Below are 15,874 nucleotides of genomic sequence, written 5' to 3'. Positions count from 1 at the left end.
TTCCAAAAAAATCTTAAATTTCTTGAAAAATTTACGAAACTTTCACGAAAAATAAAGAGAATTTAAATTCATGAAATGGAAAGTTTCCATCCATACAATTGTCCATACAAAGTATGGAAAGTTTCCGAAGTTTTCCTAAGTGAAAATTTCAGAATTTTGGAAACTTTCCGTCGGCACATCAGTACGCGAGAGTAATTGGCCCGTGTGATAGACCATCCCATCCCTTTATAACTTTAATAATAAGAATAGGACTACTAGACTAGCTGTGACAATCGTTCACACTCCATGGCGATAGAGAGAGTAGATAGACATCATACTGTTGTGCCCAACATGAGCTCTCCCTGCATCCTCAGTTTGAGGACGTGGTGCACAATGTAAAGTTTTTTTAGTAAGTCAAAGTAGAGCAGTGAAAATTTAGGGGCAGCACCTGCTTAAAAGCGTTAATTGTTTTCGATTCAGGCCCCTAGATGCAAGACCTAACGACAAGATCCCGGGCTATACACCCTACACGACTTACTGTTTACCATCGTACTATTATGGCGTAAATTTTGTTGCAGGGGAAGGCACAAAAATAATATAAATCCATGTCAGATTGTGAACTAGGTATGACGAATACAATTTTATCAGTAAGGATAGTGATGGCAAGATGTTACTTATACGAATTTATATGGTTACAATTTGGAAAGCAGAGCGCACATTTTTATGTCGGTAGATCTACCTACACCTTATTTTTGTATATTCCCGAGATTTATAGAAAAAGTCCTAGGCCTCATTTGTTTTCCGTATGCGCGGGCGCACGGCCCTCGTACGCGCGACGGCACATTAATTACACAGATCTACGGGAGATTTATTTACGGATCTATAACGACGTTAACGACTAGTGGGGAGGATGTTTGTCGGCACGGCATTTAATGGCTGGATGCGCTGAGACAATGGATTCTACAAAACACTGAAATTAATTTATCTTCAATATTGGAGTTTGTCCAGCACAGTTGATAGAAAGGAATGGGAATTGAGAATATCTATTTGCTTTGTGTGGTGTGACGAAGCACTGCAGGTATCCAGGCCCCGTAGCCGAATGGCATTTCTCCGACGCCAAACGAAAGCGAAACGCCGCTGGCTCTGTCGCGCCAATACGCAAGCGCGATAGAGATAGATATCTACTAGCGCTTCGTTTCGTGAGCGATTGTGCCATTCGGCTAGCCACCCAGATCTTGAGCAAATCCCAAACGGGGTCATCTAACTTAGAAACAGAGCGGCGCCATAAGGGTTCCTTTTGTACCTTTTTGGTACGGAACCCTAAAAACTGTTAAAAAAAATTGACTACTCACAGTATTATGTTAAACGAAGGTGAGGAGTATAGTGCGTCGGCAATGCGCATGTAACACTTCTGAAGCTCAGAGGCTAGGCTACTCTTTTGACACCGACGTGGCATAAAAATGTATTAACAATATTGGACAAATCGATTTGGTTCAATTGGACCAATTTTGTTTATTTTTACCTAAATACCTATACAGCTATTTATTTTTAGCACATAATGATATTTGAAATAGGATGATTGACAATGATGATGACGAAGAAATGTGTGGCCTCATGTGGATGGAGCAGAAATGAAAAAAATACATGATACCTATCGTAATTATTTGCTACTGAGTCAACTATAAGTAAATAGCCCTTCAAAGTTTATTGGAGTTTGTCTTTTTAAATAAAGTTGTAATTTCGTAATTACATTTACCTTTGAATGAGCTCCTTAAAGATTTAAAGGTACGGACTTAGGTAAATTAAAATAAAATAGAAAAAAAAAACACTTGGAAACCGTCGTGAATAGAACTCGTTTGCAGCGACTAATAAATCTGAAATCCCACCCTGGCGGCGGTTGCCGGCGAATAAATTGGCAGCGATGCGGCCGTGACGATCGTCTACCGATTACTTCTGTATTTCTAGTAGTGTTTTACATATAATTCACGAGTATTAGGTACATACAGATAATTTCTTTGATTTTGTGAGAAATTTGACGTCATAATTGCGGTAATGATGCGGCGGGGAACGTTGCGCGTTTCCAAGGAAATTTTCAAATACCTACCTGCCCCGGAGAAGAGTCGTAGAATGTATGGGGCCCTGATACTCTTTTCTTTCCATACAGACTTTCAGCGAACTTACCCCGTTTGTTCAGAATGTTCAGCACTATCTTTGTCACAGTGATTTCCGAATTTTACTTGCAATTATAATTGAAATTCACAAAGGGCCATTATTATGAGATTGAACACTCCTGATTTTTCCGTTAGTAATTTTATTCATGATCTCAGTTGTCAGTAAACAGGTCCGTCAAAATATGTCAGCGTCTTGTTTCGGTGACCAGTTAAGCCACATAAGTAGGTATACAGAGTTTATGCAAAAAGGTTAGACTACTTAGGGCCACTTGAACCACCCGCTTAACACAAGGTTAAGGTGTGTTAACCTCGGGTTAACCCTCCATTTTATATGGAATTTGACAGATGTCAGCCCACTAACCCTGAGTTAAGTGGTTGGTGCAAGAGGGCCTTAGTATCGAAAGCGAATGTTGTGCATTCAAAGCTTTGGTATTGACCAGAAAAACCATAAGAATTGATAATAATTACTTATGTATAATAAACCAAACCACGAAGTGCAGTTACAAAATTTGATTCCAAATCTAAAGTGAAGGAATACTGCCAACGAAATCTTGGCTTAAATAATACCTAATGGTATTGTTTTTCCGAACTTGATCTCCTATGTAACAAATAACCGTTTACATAATCAGATATGTGCTAGTTTACGAAGTATATCGTGTAATTTGCGCTCGAAGATTTGCCAAATATTTTAGCAAAAAGATTTTGTAATGAACGTATTGAACTAAAAATCTGTTTTAGTTCTAAAAGTTATACACAAGGTCTTGTAGTTGTAGATAAATGTTTTATAAACGCGGCTCCCGAAGGAAAGGTGAAGTTAATGCTGAAATTCAGTTTGTTATCAAAAATCAGATCGAATTAAAAATTAGATACCCAATGCGCATGTAGGACGGTTCCACAAACGATGGGGCGGATGCTGTCCTGTCCAGCGTGCCCCCTACTCAAAACAGGACCCCCGTCATGCAACATACAGGGCGATAAATGTCGCTACCTTCTGCCGGCGTATCATGCTTCTTATTTTATCACTTGTCCACGTGGATAAGACTTCTGTCACGCTTTGGCAAGTATGTCAGTGTGAGAGTGACAGATGTCTTATCTACGTGGATAAGTGATAAAATTAGAAGCATGATACGCCGGCAGGGCCCGCTCAATCTGAAATCATCGACACGAGAAGAAGATTCTTCTTCTTAGAAGAACATACCTACTCACTCGTCGTCAACGTCATGTCTGCACATATGTCAATAAAATATTCCATCGCACATAATACGACAATACCTACTTCCCAGCAGTTTTATCACGTTGTTTGTTTATCCACCAAAGTTACCTTGACTAAGCTCTTTACTACAGGCTCGTTAAAAAGCGGATACATTAATAGAATTAAACGGCTTCAGACGATGTCAAAGGACGTCCCGAAATTCTTTATTGTTTATAGAACATAAGCCAATTCTTCGGAATGTCAGTTCAATGAACACTATAAAAATATCGAAGTAATAAAGTTTCTAAAAGCACTATGCTACGTCAGAAATCCCACGACACATCAACTGAATGTTCTATTTCAAAATCATGTTTGCCTTGATTTTCACATTATCTGATCCGATATTAGATGGATGGTGATAAGCAATAATGTGTCAACCCACAAAAACTAAAAAAATGAGATTTTAATGCCATGTTATAGCTGGATTTTTAAACTTCTATTTGCAAAAATGACCTTTTCATTTTGAAAATTTTTACTATCCCAAAAGTAAAAAAATAGGTTAACACAAATCCTTTATCGTGTGTTGGCTGTTTTGCATTAATGTGTCAAGAACCTTAACTTATTATAGTAATTGGCAGAAGACATATTTAAATTACAATAATGTGTTATGAGGGTTGACTTAACGATTTTTTTACACTTGACTCATTCTTGCAAAACGCAAAAAATGACATAGTTACCCACTATGAGACTTGAATGATTATTGCAAAATGATATTTTATTCGTTGTTTTATGCTACGACCCGTGTTATAAAACGTAAGTCATTATTGTTAAATTATATTCGGGTCATAAATTGTTCGTTTTTGGTGTAAGTACCATGACACTTTATTGTAAAATATAACTGTTCATATTAATTTATGTTTGAATAAGTTATGACTTAGTCCATTAGTATATTTTTGCACATGAATGGTAAATTCAGTACGAAATTGAACATTTTAAGTCATGAATATACATATTAGTTATTATAATTTGCAAACATTTTTTACAAGTACGTGTTTATATAAAAATCTAATATAAGCTACTATTTTTTTATAATTACTAATTACGTTAAGACGTGTTAATGTATGCATAAAAATATTGTTTGATTTTTGAATACTTACTGAATGGTAGTTTATTATTTTGTTAAAGATATTTTATGTTTTGTTCTTGTACAAGTCATGAGTTATTCATAATTTAAATGACTTAGTCTATTTCTTAGCGTAAAAAAATATTTTGTTGTATATTTTAGATAAGTAGTTTATTTTTTTTAAAGATGATTATTTGGTTTTTGTAACGATTTTTTGTTGAAAAAGCACAGATAATTTAAATATGTGTCTAGAAATGATCATTACTCTAATAGTTAATTTATAGTATTTTATTCAACAGGCGTTTAAAGGAGGTCAAGAAATATGAGTGGCGTACTTTCCACGAGTATTTTGGAGTCAGTTAAACACCATTGCATACAATACTTTTACAAAGACCATGCACTTAGTTTTTAATAGTTTTTTTTTAAATAATTCTCGCGAAATTCACACTGTTTCCTGTATTGCAAAGGTTTGCACTGTCAGCTCAGCTGCCCAAAGCCTTCCCGCGCACGCACGCAGTATCGTTAATGCAATGCGTTGCCATGATTACAGAACCAAACAATGCGTTTTCAGTTTTTTCGATACGCACAATCCTGTAAATGACGAATAACAGTTCGGGAGTAGAAAAATCATTAAAAGGTTTGATTAATAAATCATGTATTGATTCCTACATGACGACCGGTCTGGCGCAGTCGGTAGTGACCCTGCCTGCTACGCCGCGGTCCCGGGTTCGAATCCCGGTAAGGGCATTTATTTGTGTGATGAGCACAGATATTTGTTCCTGAGTCATGGATGTTTTCTATGTATATACGTATTTATATATTATATATATCGTTGCCTAAGTACCCACAACACAAGCCTTCTTGAGCTTACCGTGGGTCTCAGTCAATCTGTGTAAGAATGTCCTATAATATTTATTATTATTTAATTATTTATACCTAATAACATTAAGTGACCATGACTGATATGTTACTTAACACTTATAAAGTTAAAAATATGCATAGGTAGAGTATTTTACAATAACAATTTATGTGCTTTAACATGTTTATTTAAGACTCATAGATATTTTTAAACAATTAGCAAAAGTGGGTTAAGAATCATAACACAGTCTTGAAAAAGTTTGACGTCGTCGAACAATTCGCAATAAAAGAAAAGGGCATTATTTCGTCAAATTGAAGTTTGTTTTGAAATTAAGCTACAATAATCACTACTACTGAACGTATTATAGCTGAAAAACACAACAATCTATATAAAAAACAATTTTTTTTAAGAGAAACACAAAAAAATGAGAAAAAATCTTTAGACGCCATTTTCTCAAAATGGTTGGCGTGTGGGTTGACACATTGTTGCTTATCAGCATCCAGATGTAGGACCGATATTCCATATATTTATTTAAAATGTCATATTTGACATTTGCCCTTGGAATCTTCCTACATCAGATATCGAATCGGATACTCTGCGAACGATCTGTTGTTATTTTAGTATTGTCAACCTCAAGCATATAGTATGAAATTTTATGAAAATTACTTCGATGCAATCACTTTTCAGGCTATAAACTGGGTACTTGTGCTAGCAGTTTTTGCCTGGATGATAAGATAAAAGTACCAAAAAAGCAGGAAAATAATATAACGTATTTATACATATAATATCTACGCTGCTGTTCTAAGAGTATTGCTATTGCATAACAATTTATTTCAACAGAAAGGACAAACTCGTGGGTCTTAAAATACGATACATACCTATAATAGCTACCTTAATTTAGCATTGTTTTAAGTGGGATTATTGTTAAAATACTGTTGTATTATTGCATTTAATTGCACTTGTTACGCGTGTTATTCGATGACATTCAAGTGGGTGTTGTGCTTCGAACAAGGATTATAGGACTGCCGGCGTAGCCGAATGGCAATCGTCGATGCCAGACGCCGACATGACAGGAGTACAGTCTGGCTCTGTAGCGCCAATACGCGAGAGCGATAGAGATAGGTAGCTACGAAACAAATATTATCGTGAGATCGTGAGCGTTTGTGCATTTGGCTACGTACATTGAACAACACGTGTTGCATATATTAAAATAGAATTGGTCTCTTAAGTAATTATAGTATATTTCAACCGTTCATGGATATATTTATTCAAAAGACCTCGGTACATGTAAAACTAACTTAAAAATACTAATAAATATAATACTACTCTATTAAAACTAACATTACTATAAAACTAAATTCTATTCACAAAACTCGTTCCGGGCCCTCTCAGATGCAAAGGTGTCCACCACACTCGATGCGTTCATGAATTAGTATTATAGATTGTAAGAAAAAATCCTATGTTCTTTAGGTAATTTAATATTTAAGCCATATCATTAAACGAGCTTTGCCTAGGTGTATAACGTGTATAATAATCATTCATTGCTTATATACTATAGTCCCTATAGTAGGAAAGCAAGATGCTTTGGTAAACATTGCCTTATACTTATTGTGTAGCTTTAGCAAACACCGCTGCATACTTTATACGATAGATAGGGAGATACCTAATAATATCCATTTAAAAGATATTCCGTTTTTGAAATTACATAAATTTGCCTTTTGCGTATAAAAATCAAAAATAAATATTCAATTCTTAGATATTTTACAATTTTAATCGCTCACCTAGACTGTCAGCTGTAGGCCCTGCCAAAACATGCACGTCCTTTACATTCCTACGCTTGTTTACGAATTACTATCATCAAATTAGACGGAAGATCAACTAACGCTCGGATAATTTCCTAGTTTACAACTGATTTTGAGTAACTGGTATGAGATTGGCCGAAAGTCGTTATTAATCAAGATGAAAGCAGTATTACAAGAAGTATTTATATACATTAATAGAAATTAGGAAAACTAACCTTAACCTTATGTAGTAAATAGTATGCAGTATTTGTAATTCTCTTTGCGCGTTGAAAGTTGTATGTTTTTATGCCTAAAAAAGTTACTGCAATTCATACTGCAAATAAAAGAAAATTAAACTTTTTTTTTCTCCTCCAGACATGGATTGTTATGTTCTATTACTGGTTCTATAGCAGTTTTTTTAGACGAAACACGAATTCTGATTATAAATAAATAGTTGCCAGTGTTTAAAAACCGGTTTAACTCATTTTGCTAAATGTGTGGATTAATTAAGGCTCGTTATTGATGTCACGTCCATTACAGTGATTATTCTAAGCTTAGTTTTGTCGTCTTGACAGAAATCAAAACCGATTAAATTAGAGTCATCGAAGCTTGGCCATGAATATCCAAACAGACAAACACTTGGTCCATTAACAGACGTCAACATCGTTCGACGTTGACGTAGGTCCACAACATCTACCTCCGATTTCTATTGGTCGTCTTGGGTGCCCGAGAGTTGAGTCCTTGTCAAACCAGTGTAAAACTGATTTTGAGAACCAAAACCACGAGAACAAGAGAAGAACGCCGTCCACGAAATATCGGAGATCAGTTAAAAAAACTTACCCGATTAGGTTTGTATAATTTTAATTATAATATAACGGATGCTAAACAAAATTAACGGATAGGTAAATAATATTAATTTTGCGACTATGAAATGAAAAAAATGGGCGCCATGCAGACTGTCAGTGTCTATTAGGCCCACATGCACCAACCACTTAACTCAGGGTTAGTGGGCTGTCAACTGTCAAATCCACACTTATCCATACTAATATTATAAATGGGAAAGTGTGTGTGTGTCTGTTTGTTTGTCCGTCTTTCACGGCAAAACGGGGCGACGAATTGACGTGATTTTTTAAGTGGAGATAGTTGAAGGGATGGAGAGTGACATAGGCTACTTTTTGTCTCTTTCTAACGCGAGCGGAACCGCGGGCAAAAGTTAGTTCCATATAAAATGGTGGGTTAACCCTCCATTTTTGTTGGTGCAAGTGGCCTTTAGGTAAATATCTTTAAAAATTGGTGGTTTCAAAACCGATTCACCAAAACCACTCTTTCTTTGGTCTTTATTTGGAAACTGATACACCTCAGATATTATACAACATGTTCTTATTGAATTCCGTTAATTTAAGGGATGGTTCTTTAGATGAAATACAATTAATTTCTCTAAGAAACTAGGGTCTTTGTCTTTACTGTTACAGTTATCGAGTTATTAAAAAAATAAAAATAATTACTGAACACGTGTGTGACAGCCTTTTCCACTTCCCAATGTTATTTGTTTTGACATGTGCCGTCAATCACTTGAAACTAACTTGAATATTATTCTTACTAATTAATTCATTTATTATGTATGAAAGCGATGAAAAAATTTTTTTTTGCGAATTTCACTAAAAGTGTTATACAGGATGGTTCCTGATAACGAACCTAACGACATGTTGAATTTAATGGAAAACAAATAAACACGGTGTACTCGAAATCTCTCGCAAATTTTTAATAGGCACAAGGCCATCACCTGACCACCTAAGCCAAAGAAACTATATACCTGTAAAAAGGTAACCTATGTTCGTTACCTTTTTAGAATTGGCATAGACCTAGACTCATGACATGACACTTGTGACATGACATGCGTCAATGTGATAAAATGTAAAAATATTTGAAATGTGCAAGACGATATAGTAAAATATTTAATTAGATGAGTGACTGTGGATATTAAGGACTTTAAATGTCGTTTCTTTATTTCTCAGGTCAGTACCTATCGTTATTTTATAGTAGTTTACCATGTTATACAAATAATACTTGTAGCGTTAAAAATAAACCTTTATTTCACAGAGCAACGCATGAAGTTTCTTTACACAGTCGTAATAATTCAATTAAAAATAAATGATCTTATAAAACGACATTTCTAGTTAAAGTGAAATAACAAAAATGACGAAACTTCGTTTCGAATTCACTATACTACCTGGAAATGACGAAAAAACGAATGTATGTTGTCTTACCTCTATAACCACCGAAGACAACCAAAGTTATGCGATACCCGACGGGTTACAGTCCATCGGTCATCACAAAGAATTGATGAAAACAGCTGCATATACTAAAGTAAAAAATAGTTTGTCAAAGAGGTACCAAACAAGAAGAGTTTGGATCTCATTAAACGAAGAACTCGAGCATATTTACATGGATGAGGATGGAAATGTACAATTTGCAGACAGATATTTAGAGGAATTAAAACAGGATCAGTCTGTTTCCACTCCACCTGCTGTTGCTGATGCAAAAGCAACAAATAATTTGGAAAAGTTGTTGGAAAAGTTAATAGAAAATACACAGGAAAGTAGACAACAGAGCTTAAAAAACATTGCTGAAAAGTTTGTGATTGAAAAGTTTACGAGCAAACATTCTAATGCAGCTCAATGGATGGATATTTATGAAAAGGAATGTGCGCGTTTCCAGATATCAGATGAAAAGAAGATTGAAGTTCTTAGGCTCTTTATGGATAAAAGTTGTGCAGATTGGCACAGTTCCATGGTTATAAAACTAACTATGAATGCAGAGTGGTCTGAGTGGAGAAAAAAATTTTGCGAATCTTTTGTCAATAAAGGTTGGAGTCCAGTTACACATGCATTACTGTATAAATATAAAGATGGGTCACTATGAGATTACGCCATAAAAAAAGAAAAGCTTTTACTTGATATGAGACAGTCTATAGATTCCGGCACATTGGTAGACCTCATTGCAGTTGGTTTGCCGGAGTACATATTAAACAAGATTGATAGAGAAGCATTGAAGGATACAGTTGAGTTGTTCAATGAAGTAAGCAAGTATGAAAGTATGGTCAGCAAAAAAAGTTTTGTATTTAAGAGAAAGTATGAACCTTCAAAAACAAATTTCAAGAACGAGGATATAAAGCCATGTAAGATTTGTGAAGGCTTAAGAGCGCTTTCAAAAAATCTGCTTGCTCGCATTTCGACGCCGGCGGCGCTGGCGTGCGCCTGTGTGCAGACCGCACACTATAACCAGAAGCATAACGATTGTAGCCTGCGGTACAGACATAGCGTGCGATCCTCTTCGAACCAACCTTACGTGCGGCTAGAGCGAAAGGGATAGCATTCATGGTCAGTACCGCCACGCCGTCAGTAGCGTTGCGGACTAACCATTATTGATACTTGTGTAAAAATACCACCATATATATTACATATTTGCATACATGATTTCGTGCATCAATACTTGACCTTTTAGTTTAATTATTAAACTTATCACAGTTTTTAGGGTTCCGTAGTCAACTAGGAACCCTTATAGTTTTGCCATGTCTGTCTGTCCGTCCGTCCGTCCGTCCGCGGATAATCTCAGCAACCGTAAGCACTAGAAAGCTGAAATTTGGTACCAATATGTATATCAATCACGCCAACAAAGTGCAAAAATAAAAAATGGAAAAAAATGTTTTATTAGGGAACCCCCCCTACATGTAAAGTGGGGGATGATTTTTTTTTCATTCCAACCCCAACGTGTGATATATATTTTTGGATAGGTATTTAAAAATGAATAAGGGTTTACTAAAATCGTTTTTTGATAATATTAATATTTTCGGAACTAATCGCTCCTAAAGGAAAAAAAAGTGCGTCCCCCCCCCCTCTAACTTTTTAACCATATATTTAAAAAATATTTAAAAAATCACAAAAGTAGAACTTTATAAACTTTCTAGGAAAACTGTTTTGAACTTGATAGGTTCTGTAGTTTTTGAGAAAAATACGGAAAACTACGGAACCCTACACTGAGCATGGCCCGACACGCTCTTGGCCGGTTTTTAAATATTATGTTGTTTTAATTGCATGGAGCACAGGAAGGTCCACATCTATGTATTAGTATTTTGTAAGGAAATACAACTCTACGCTACGCGTACCTGCTTTAATTGACTGGTGAGTCTGGTGACACACTGAGACAGTGGATGCGCCAGAGTATAAAAGAGTGATTACCATCTCTTGTCAAAGATCTTCTTGAGACGAATCAAACGAACCCAAACACGAAGTGGTTACAAGACCTGGTTGATGAGAACTCTTGACTACCATCTGTCTTCATCATCAGATCCTGGGTACCATCTCTTGTCAAAGATCTTGTTGAGACGAATCAAACGAGCCCAAACACGAAGTTGTTTCAAGACCTAGTTGATGAATTCTCTTGACTACCTTCCAGCTTCATCATCAGATCCTGGGTACCATCTCTTGTCAAAGATCTTGTTGAGACGAATCAAACGAGCCCAAACATAAAGGAGTTTCAAGACCTGGTTGTTGAATACTCTTGACTACCTTCCGGCTTCACCATCAGATCCTGGGTACCATCTCTTGTCAAAGATCTTGTTGAGACGAATCAAACGAGCCCAAACTCGAAGCGGTTTCAAGACCTGGTTGTTGAATTCTCTTGACTACCTTCCGGCTTCATCATCAGATCCTGGGTACCATCACCTCTTGTCAAAGATCTTGTTGAGGCGAATCAAACGAGCCCAAACACGAAATGGTTTCAAGACCTGGTTCTCATCAACTCATGACTACCATCTGACTTCATCATCAGATCCTGAGTACCATCTATTGTCAAAGATTTTGTTGACACGAGTCAGTAACCTAAAATGATATTCAATAATATATAATACTTACTAAAAATATTAGTCAAGTTAATTAGTTAGTTACCAAAGTCGTCAACCCAAGGATCAAAGTTTTCGGTCGCAGTATACATGCAACAGTGCAGCCAAACACGCACACAAGTGCGGTTTTGGACACGGCGGGTGCCGCACACAATGACAAAATAACTTCGCGATCGTCGAGCCGCATGCGGAGCGGACTGACATACGTCCTGCCTCTACAAGCTCTGCCGCGGTACTGACATCGCAAGCGCGCGTAACCGGTAATAAGGAGGCATTTTTAAAAAATCGTCAAAAATATTAAATTGCAAGTAATAGAAAACTTTTGCATAAAATCTGTTTAAGTAAGCGTTGCAGATTATTTTTATATTAAAACTACTTCAAAAACACGTAAGTTTTAGAAGAAATTGACACTTATTCTGAGGTGATTTCTGAAACAAATTGGATTCATCATATCCTCATTTACTCTATTCTAAAGCCTTATAACAAAGAAGTAGTCTCAGATGATTGTAGTACAGGATATACATAATACAAATTTACCACTTGAAGCATTCAAAACTATCCAAATTTTACAAATTAGACCGACTAAGTCTGCACTTTTTGCGGGTTTTCCTAAACATGCACCAGAAAAAAAATCATAATTAATTAAGTGAGTTAGTTTTCAAAAATCCAGTCTCACAACATGTAAGTTAAGAAGATGTCCTAATCGAATCTTGAACTTAATAAGTCTGTTAGATGAACGGAAAGTATAGCATTTTGCCGACTAAAACTATCAATTTTACATTATTACGACGTTTTCGTTGAATGGCCTCTTAAATAAAGGCACTCGTTATCACCCTGAGACATCATGTTGGTTCCGTACGAAAGAATATGACAATGTGAAGAAGAACTTTATCAAACACGTTAATAATGCATTGATAGAGGCAAAATTGAATGAATCTATTCCAAAAAACGAATAATTACACCACTGATTAAGGTCAAATTACTAGTGAATGATAAATATCCGATTAATGCGGTTTATGACCCAGGTTCAGTCGTTTCAATTATAAATGCTAAGCTTTTAAGCCTTAAAGGAAAAGGAAACGAACTGAATGAAGAAAACTTAGTAACAGTTGGTGGTGTTAAAAAAACAGATGGCTTGACCAATCTAAAAATAAAGATTTTTAATAAAGAAGAATATGTTGATATATGCATAGTTGATGAAGAATATTTTAAACATGATTTTATAATCGGTTTGGACCTAATAAAAATATTTAGATTAACGCAAGACGAGAATTTAGAAATTCATCAAGTACTAGGTACAAACACAAACAATAATAATAAAATAGAAGTTACTAATAAAGAAAAAGTCCTAAACAAGTTGGAAAATCTTGATCACGATCAAAATAACACTACAAAAGAATATTATGTTAACTTTAATGAACATATAAAGGAAGAGGATTTTAAGATAAAGATCGATCATTTGAATAAGGAGCAACAGGCTCAAATAAATGCATTGATTAGTAAATATGAATCCGTTTTTGCACGGCATAAATACGATATTGGGACTGTAAATGGCTATGAGGCTAGAATAGACTTGTTAGTGGACAAGTACTGCAGCAAAAGACCATACAGATGTACTATGGAAGATAAAAAAGAGATAGAAGAGCAAATTGGGAAGTTGCTTGACAACAAGTTAATAGAAGAATCATATAGCCCATTTGCTGCACCCGTCACACTGGCGTTTAAGAGAGAAGAAAATAAAAAATCAAGATTATGTATCGACTTTCGAGACTTAAACAAAATAGTAATACCGCAAGCTCAGCCTTTTCCATTGATTGACGACCTAATGATAAAAACTAGAAATTGTAAAATTTTTACGACGCTTGACATCAACTCAGCGTTTTGGTCTATTCCTTTACGTATAGAGGACAGAAAGAAAACAGCATTTGTTACTCAGGAGGGGCACTTTCAGTGGACATGCCTTCCTTTTGGATTAAAGACCTCGCCAGCAATATTTCAAAGAATTTTAAGCAATATATTGAGAAAATACAAACTGACGGATTTTGCAGTAAATTACATCGATGACATCCTTATATTTTCCAATACGTTTACCGAGCACATTGAACATTTAACAAAGTTGCTGGAAGCAATCAAAACCGAGGGATTTCGACTAAAATTTACAAAATGTACATTTGCATCTGATTCAGTGAAATATTTGGGGCACATAATACAAAACAATTCAGTTAAACCATTGAAAGATAACTTGACCTCGATCAAAGATTTTCCTGTTCCGAAAACGCAGAAGAATATAAGACAGTTTTTAGGAAAAATTAATTTTTACCATGATTATATTCCGAAGAGTGCAATAATACTAAACCCATTGCACAATCTATTGCGAAAAAACCAGAAATTTGTATGGACAGCTGAATGTCAAAATGCATTTGAAAAAATAAAACATCTCTTATGTTCTCAACCAGTATTGGAAATATTCGATAAAAATTTACCGATAAACATTTATACGGATGCTTCGTTAGAAGGCGTTGGGGCTATTTTGAAACAAATACAACCTGATGGTAAAGAAAAACCCGTCGCTTATTTTTCAAAGAAACTTAATGAAGCTCAGAAGAAGAAAAAGGCAATATATTTAGAATGCTTAGCCATCAAAGAGGCAGTAAGGTATGGGCAATACTGGTTAATAGGCAAACCATTTACAGTTTATTCAGACCACAAACCATTGGAAAACATGAATTTAAAATCAAGAACTGACGAAGAATTAGGTGATTTGACATATTACTTATCTCAGTATGACTTTAAAATAAAATATAATCCAGGAAAGGAAAATTTAGAGGCCGACTGCTTAAGCAGAAATCCTGTATTAGAACCATACGAGAATACAGACGAACAGCTAAAAGTAGTTAATTTGATTAATTTAGCAGATATTGTAAAAGATCAAGAAAAAAACCAAGAAATACAGAATAAAAGAGAAAAATTAATTGAAAGGCACAATGTCTACTTAAAAAAAGATAGAAAAAGAGAAAAAATAATTTTGTCCGAAGAATTCAGTATAAAACTTATAAAAACCATACATTGCGATTTTGGTCATATTGGAATAGGGCAAATGCAGAAAACCATTAGTCCATTTTATACAGCCAAAAACATGACACAGAATATAAAATCGGTGTGCACTAATTGTGAAATTTGCATTAAGAATAAGTCGAGAGGACAAAGGAAATATGGATTTATGTCACAATTAGGCCCGGCTACTAAACCATTCGAAATCATGTCTATAGACACCATTGGAGGTTTTGGTGGTTCAAGATCAACGAAGAAATATCTTCACCTATTAGTGGATCATTTCTCTAGATACGCATTTATTTCTACCTCGAAGACACAAAATGCAAATGACTTTATAAAACTGGTCAAAAATATATCAGATACTGAAGATATTGGTATGATACTTACAGACCAGTACCCAGGTATCAACTCAAGTGAGTTTAAAGCTTTTTTGAAGAGCAAAAGTATACCATTGGTATTTACAGCGGTAGACTCGGCTTTTTCCAATGGATTAAATGAAAGGTTAAATCAAACTTTGGTAAATAAAATAAGGTGCAAGATGAATGAAAACGGCAGCAAAAGAGCATGGACAACAGTAGCGCACGAATGTGTGAAAAATTATAATGAAACCAACCATTCAGTTACCCGTTTTTCTCCAAGTTATCTTTTAAATGGTACAGATGTTGCAATATTACCTAATGAATTAAGAGAGAAAAAATCGCATAGTGAATGGATCAGGGACAGAGCAGAAGCTTTGGAAAATACAAGAAAATCACACTACTATAATAAGAAGTTGTTTGACAGAAACAGAGAATTCTTTGAATTTAATGTTGGTG

Source organism: Leguminivora glycinivorella, chromosome 1 (genome assembly GCF_023078275.1).
Source record: "Leguminivora glycinivorella isolate SPB_JAAS2020 chromosome 1, LegGlyc_1.1, whole genome shotgun sequence".
Lineage (NCBI taxonomy): Eukaryota > Metazoa > Arthropoda > Insecta > Lepidoptera > Tortricidae > Leguminivora > Leguminivora glycinivorella.
Note: the sequence above shows the minus strand (reverse complement) of the source record.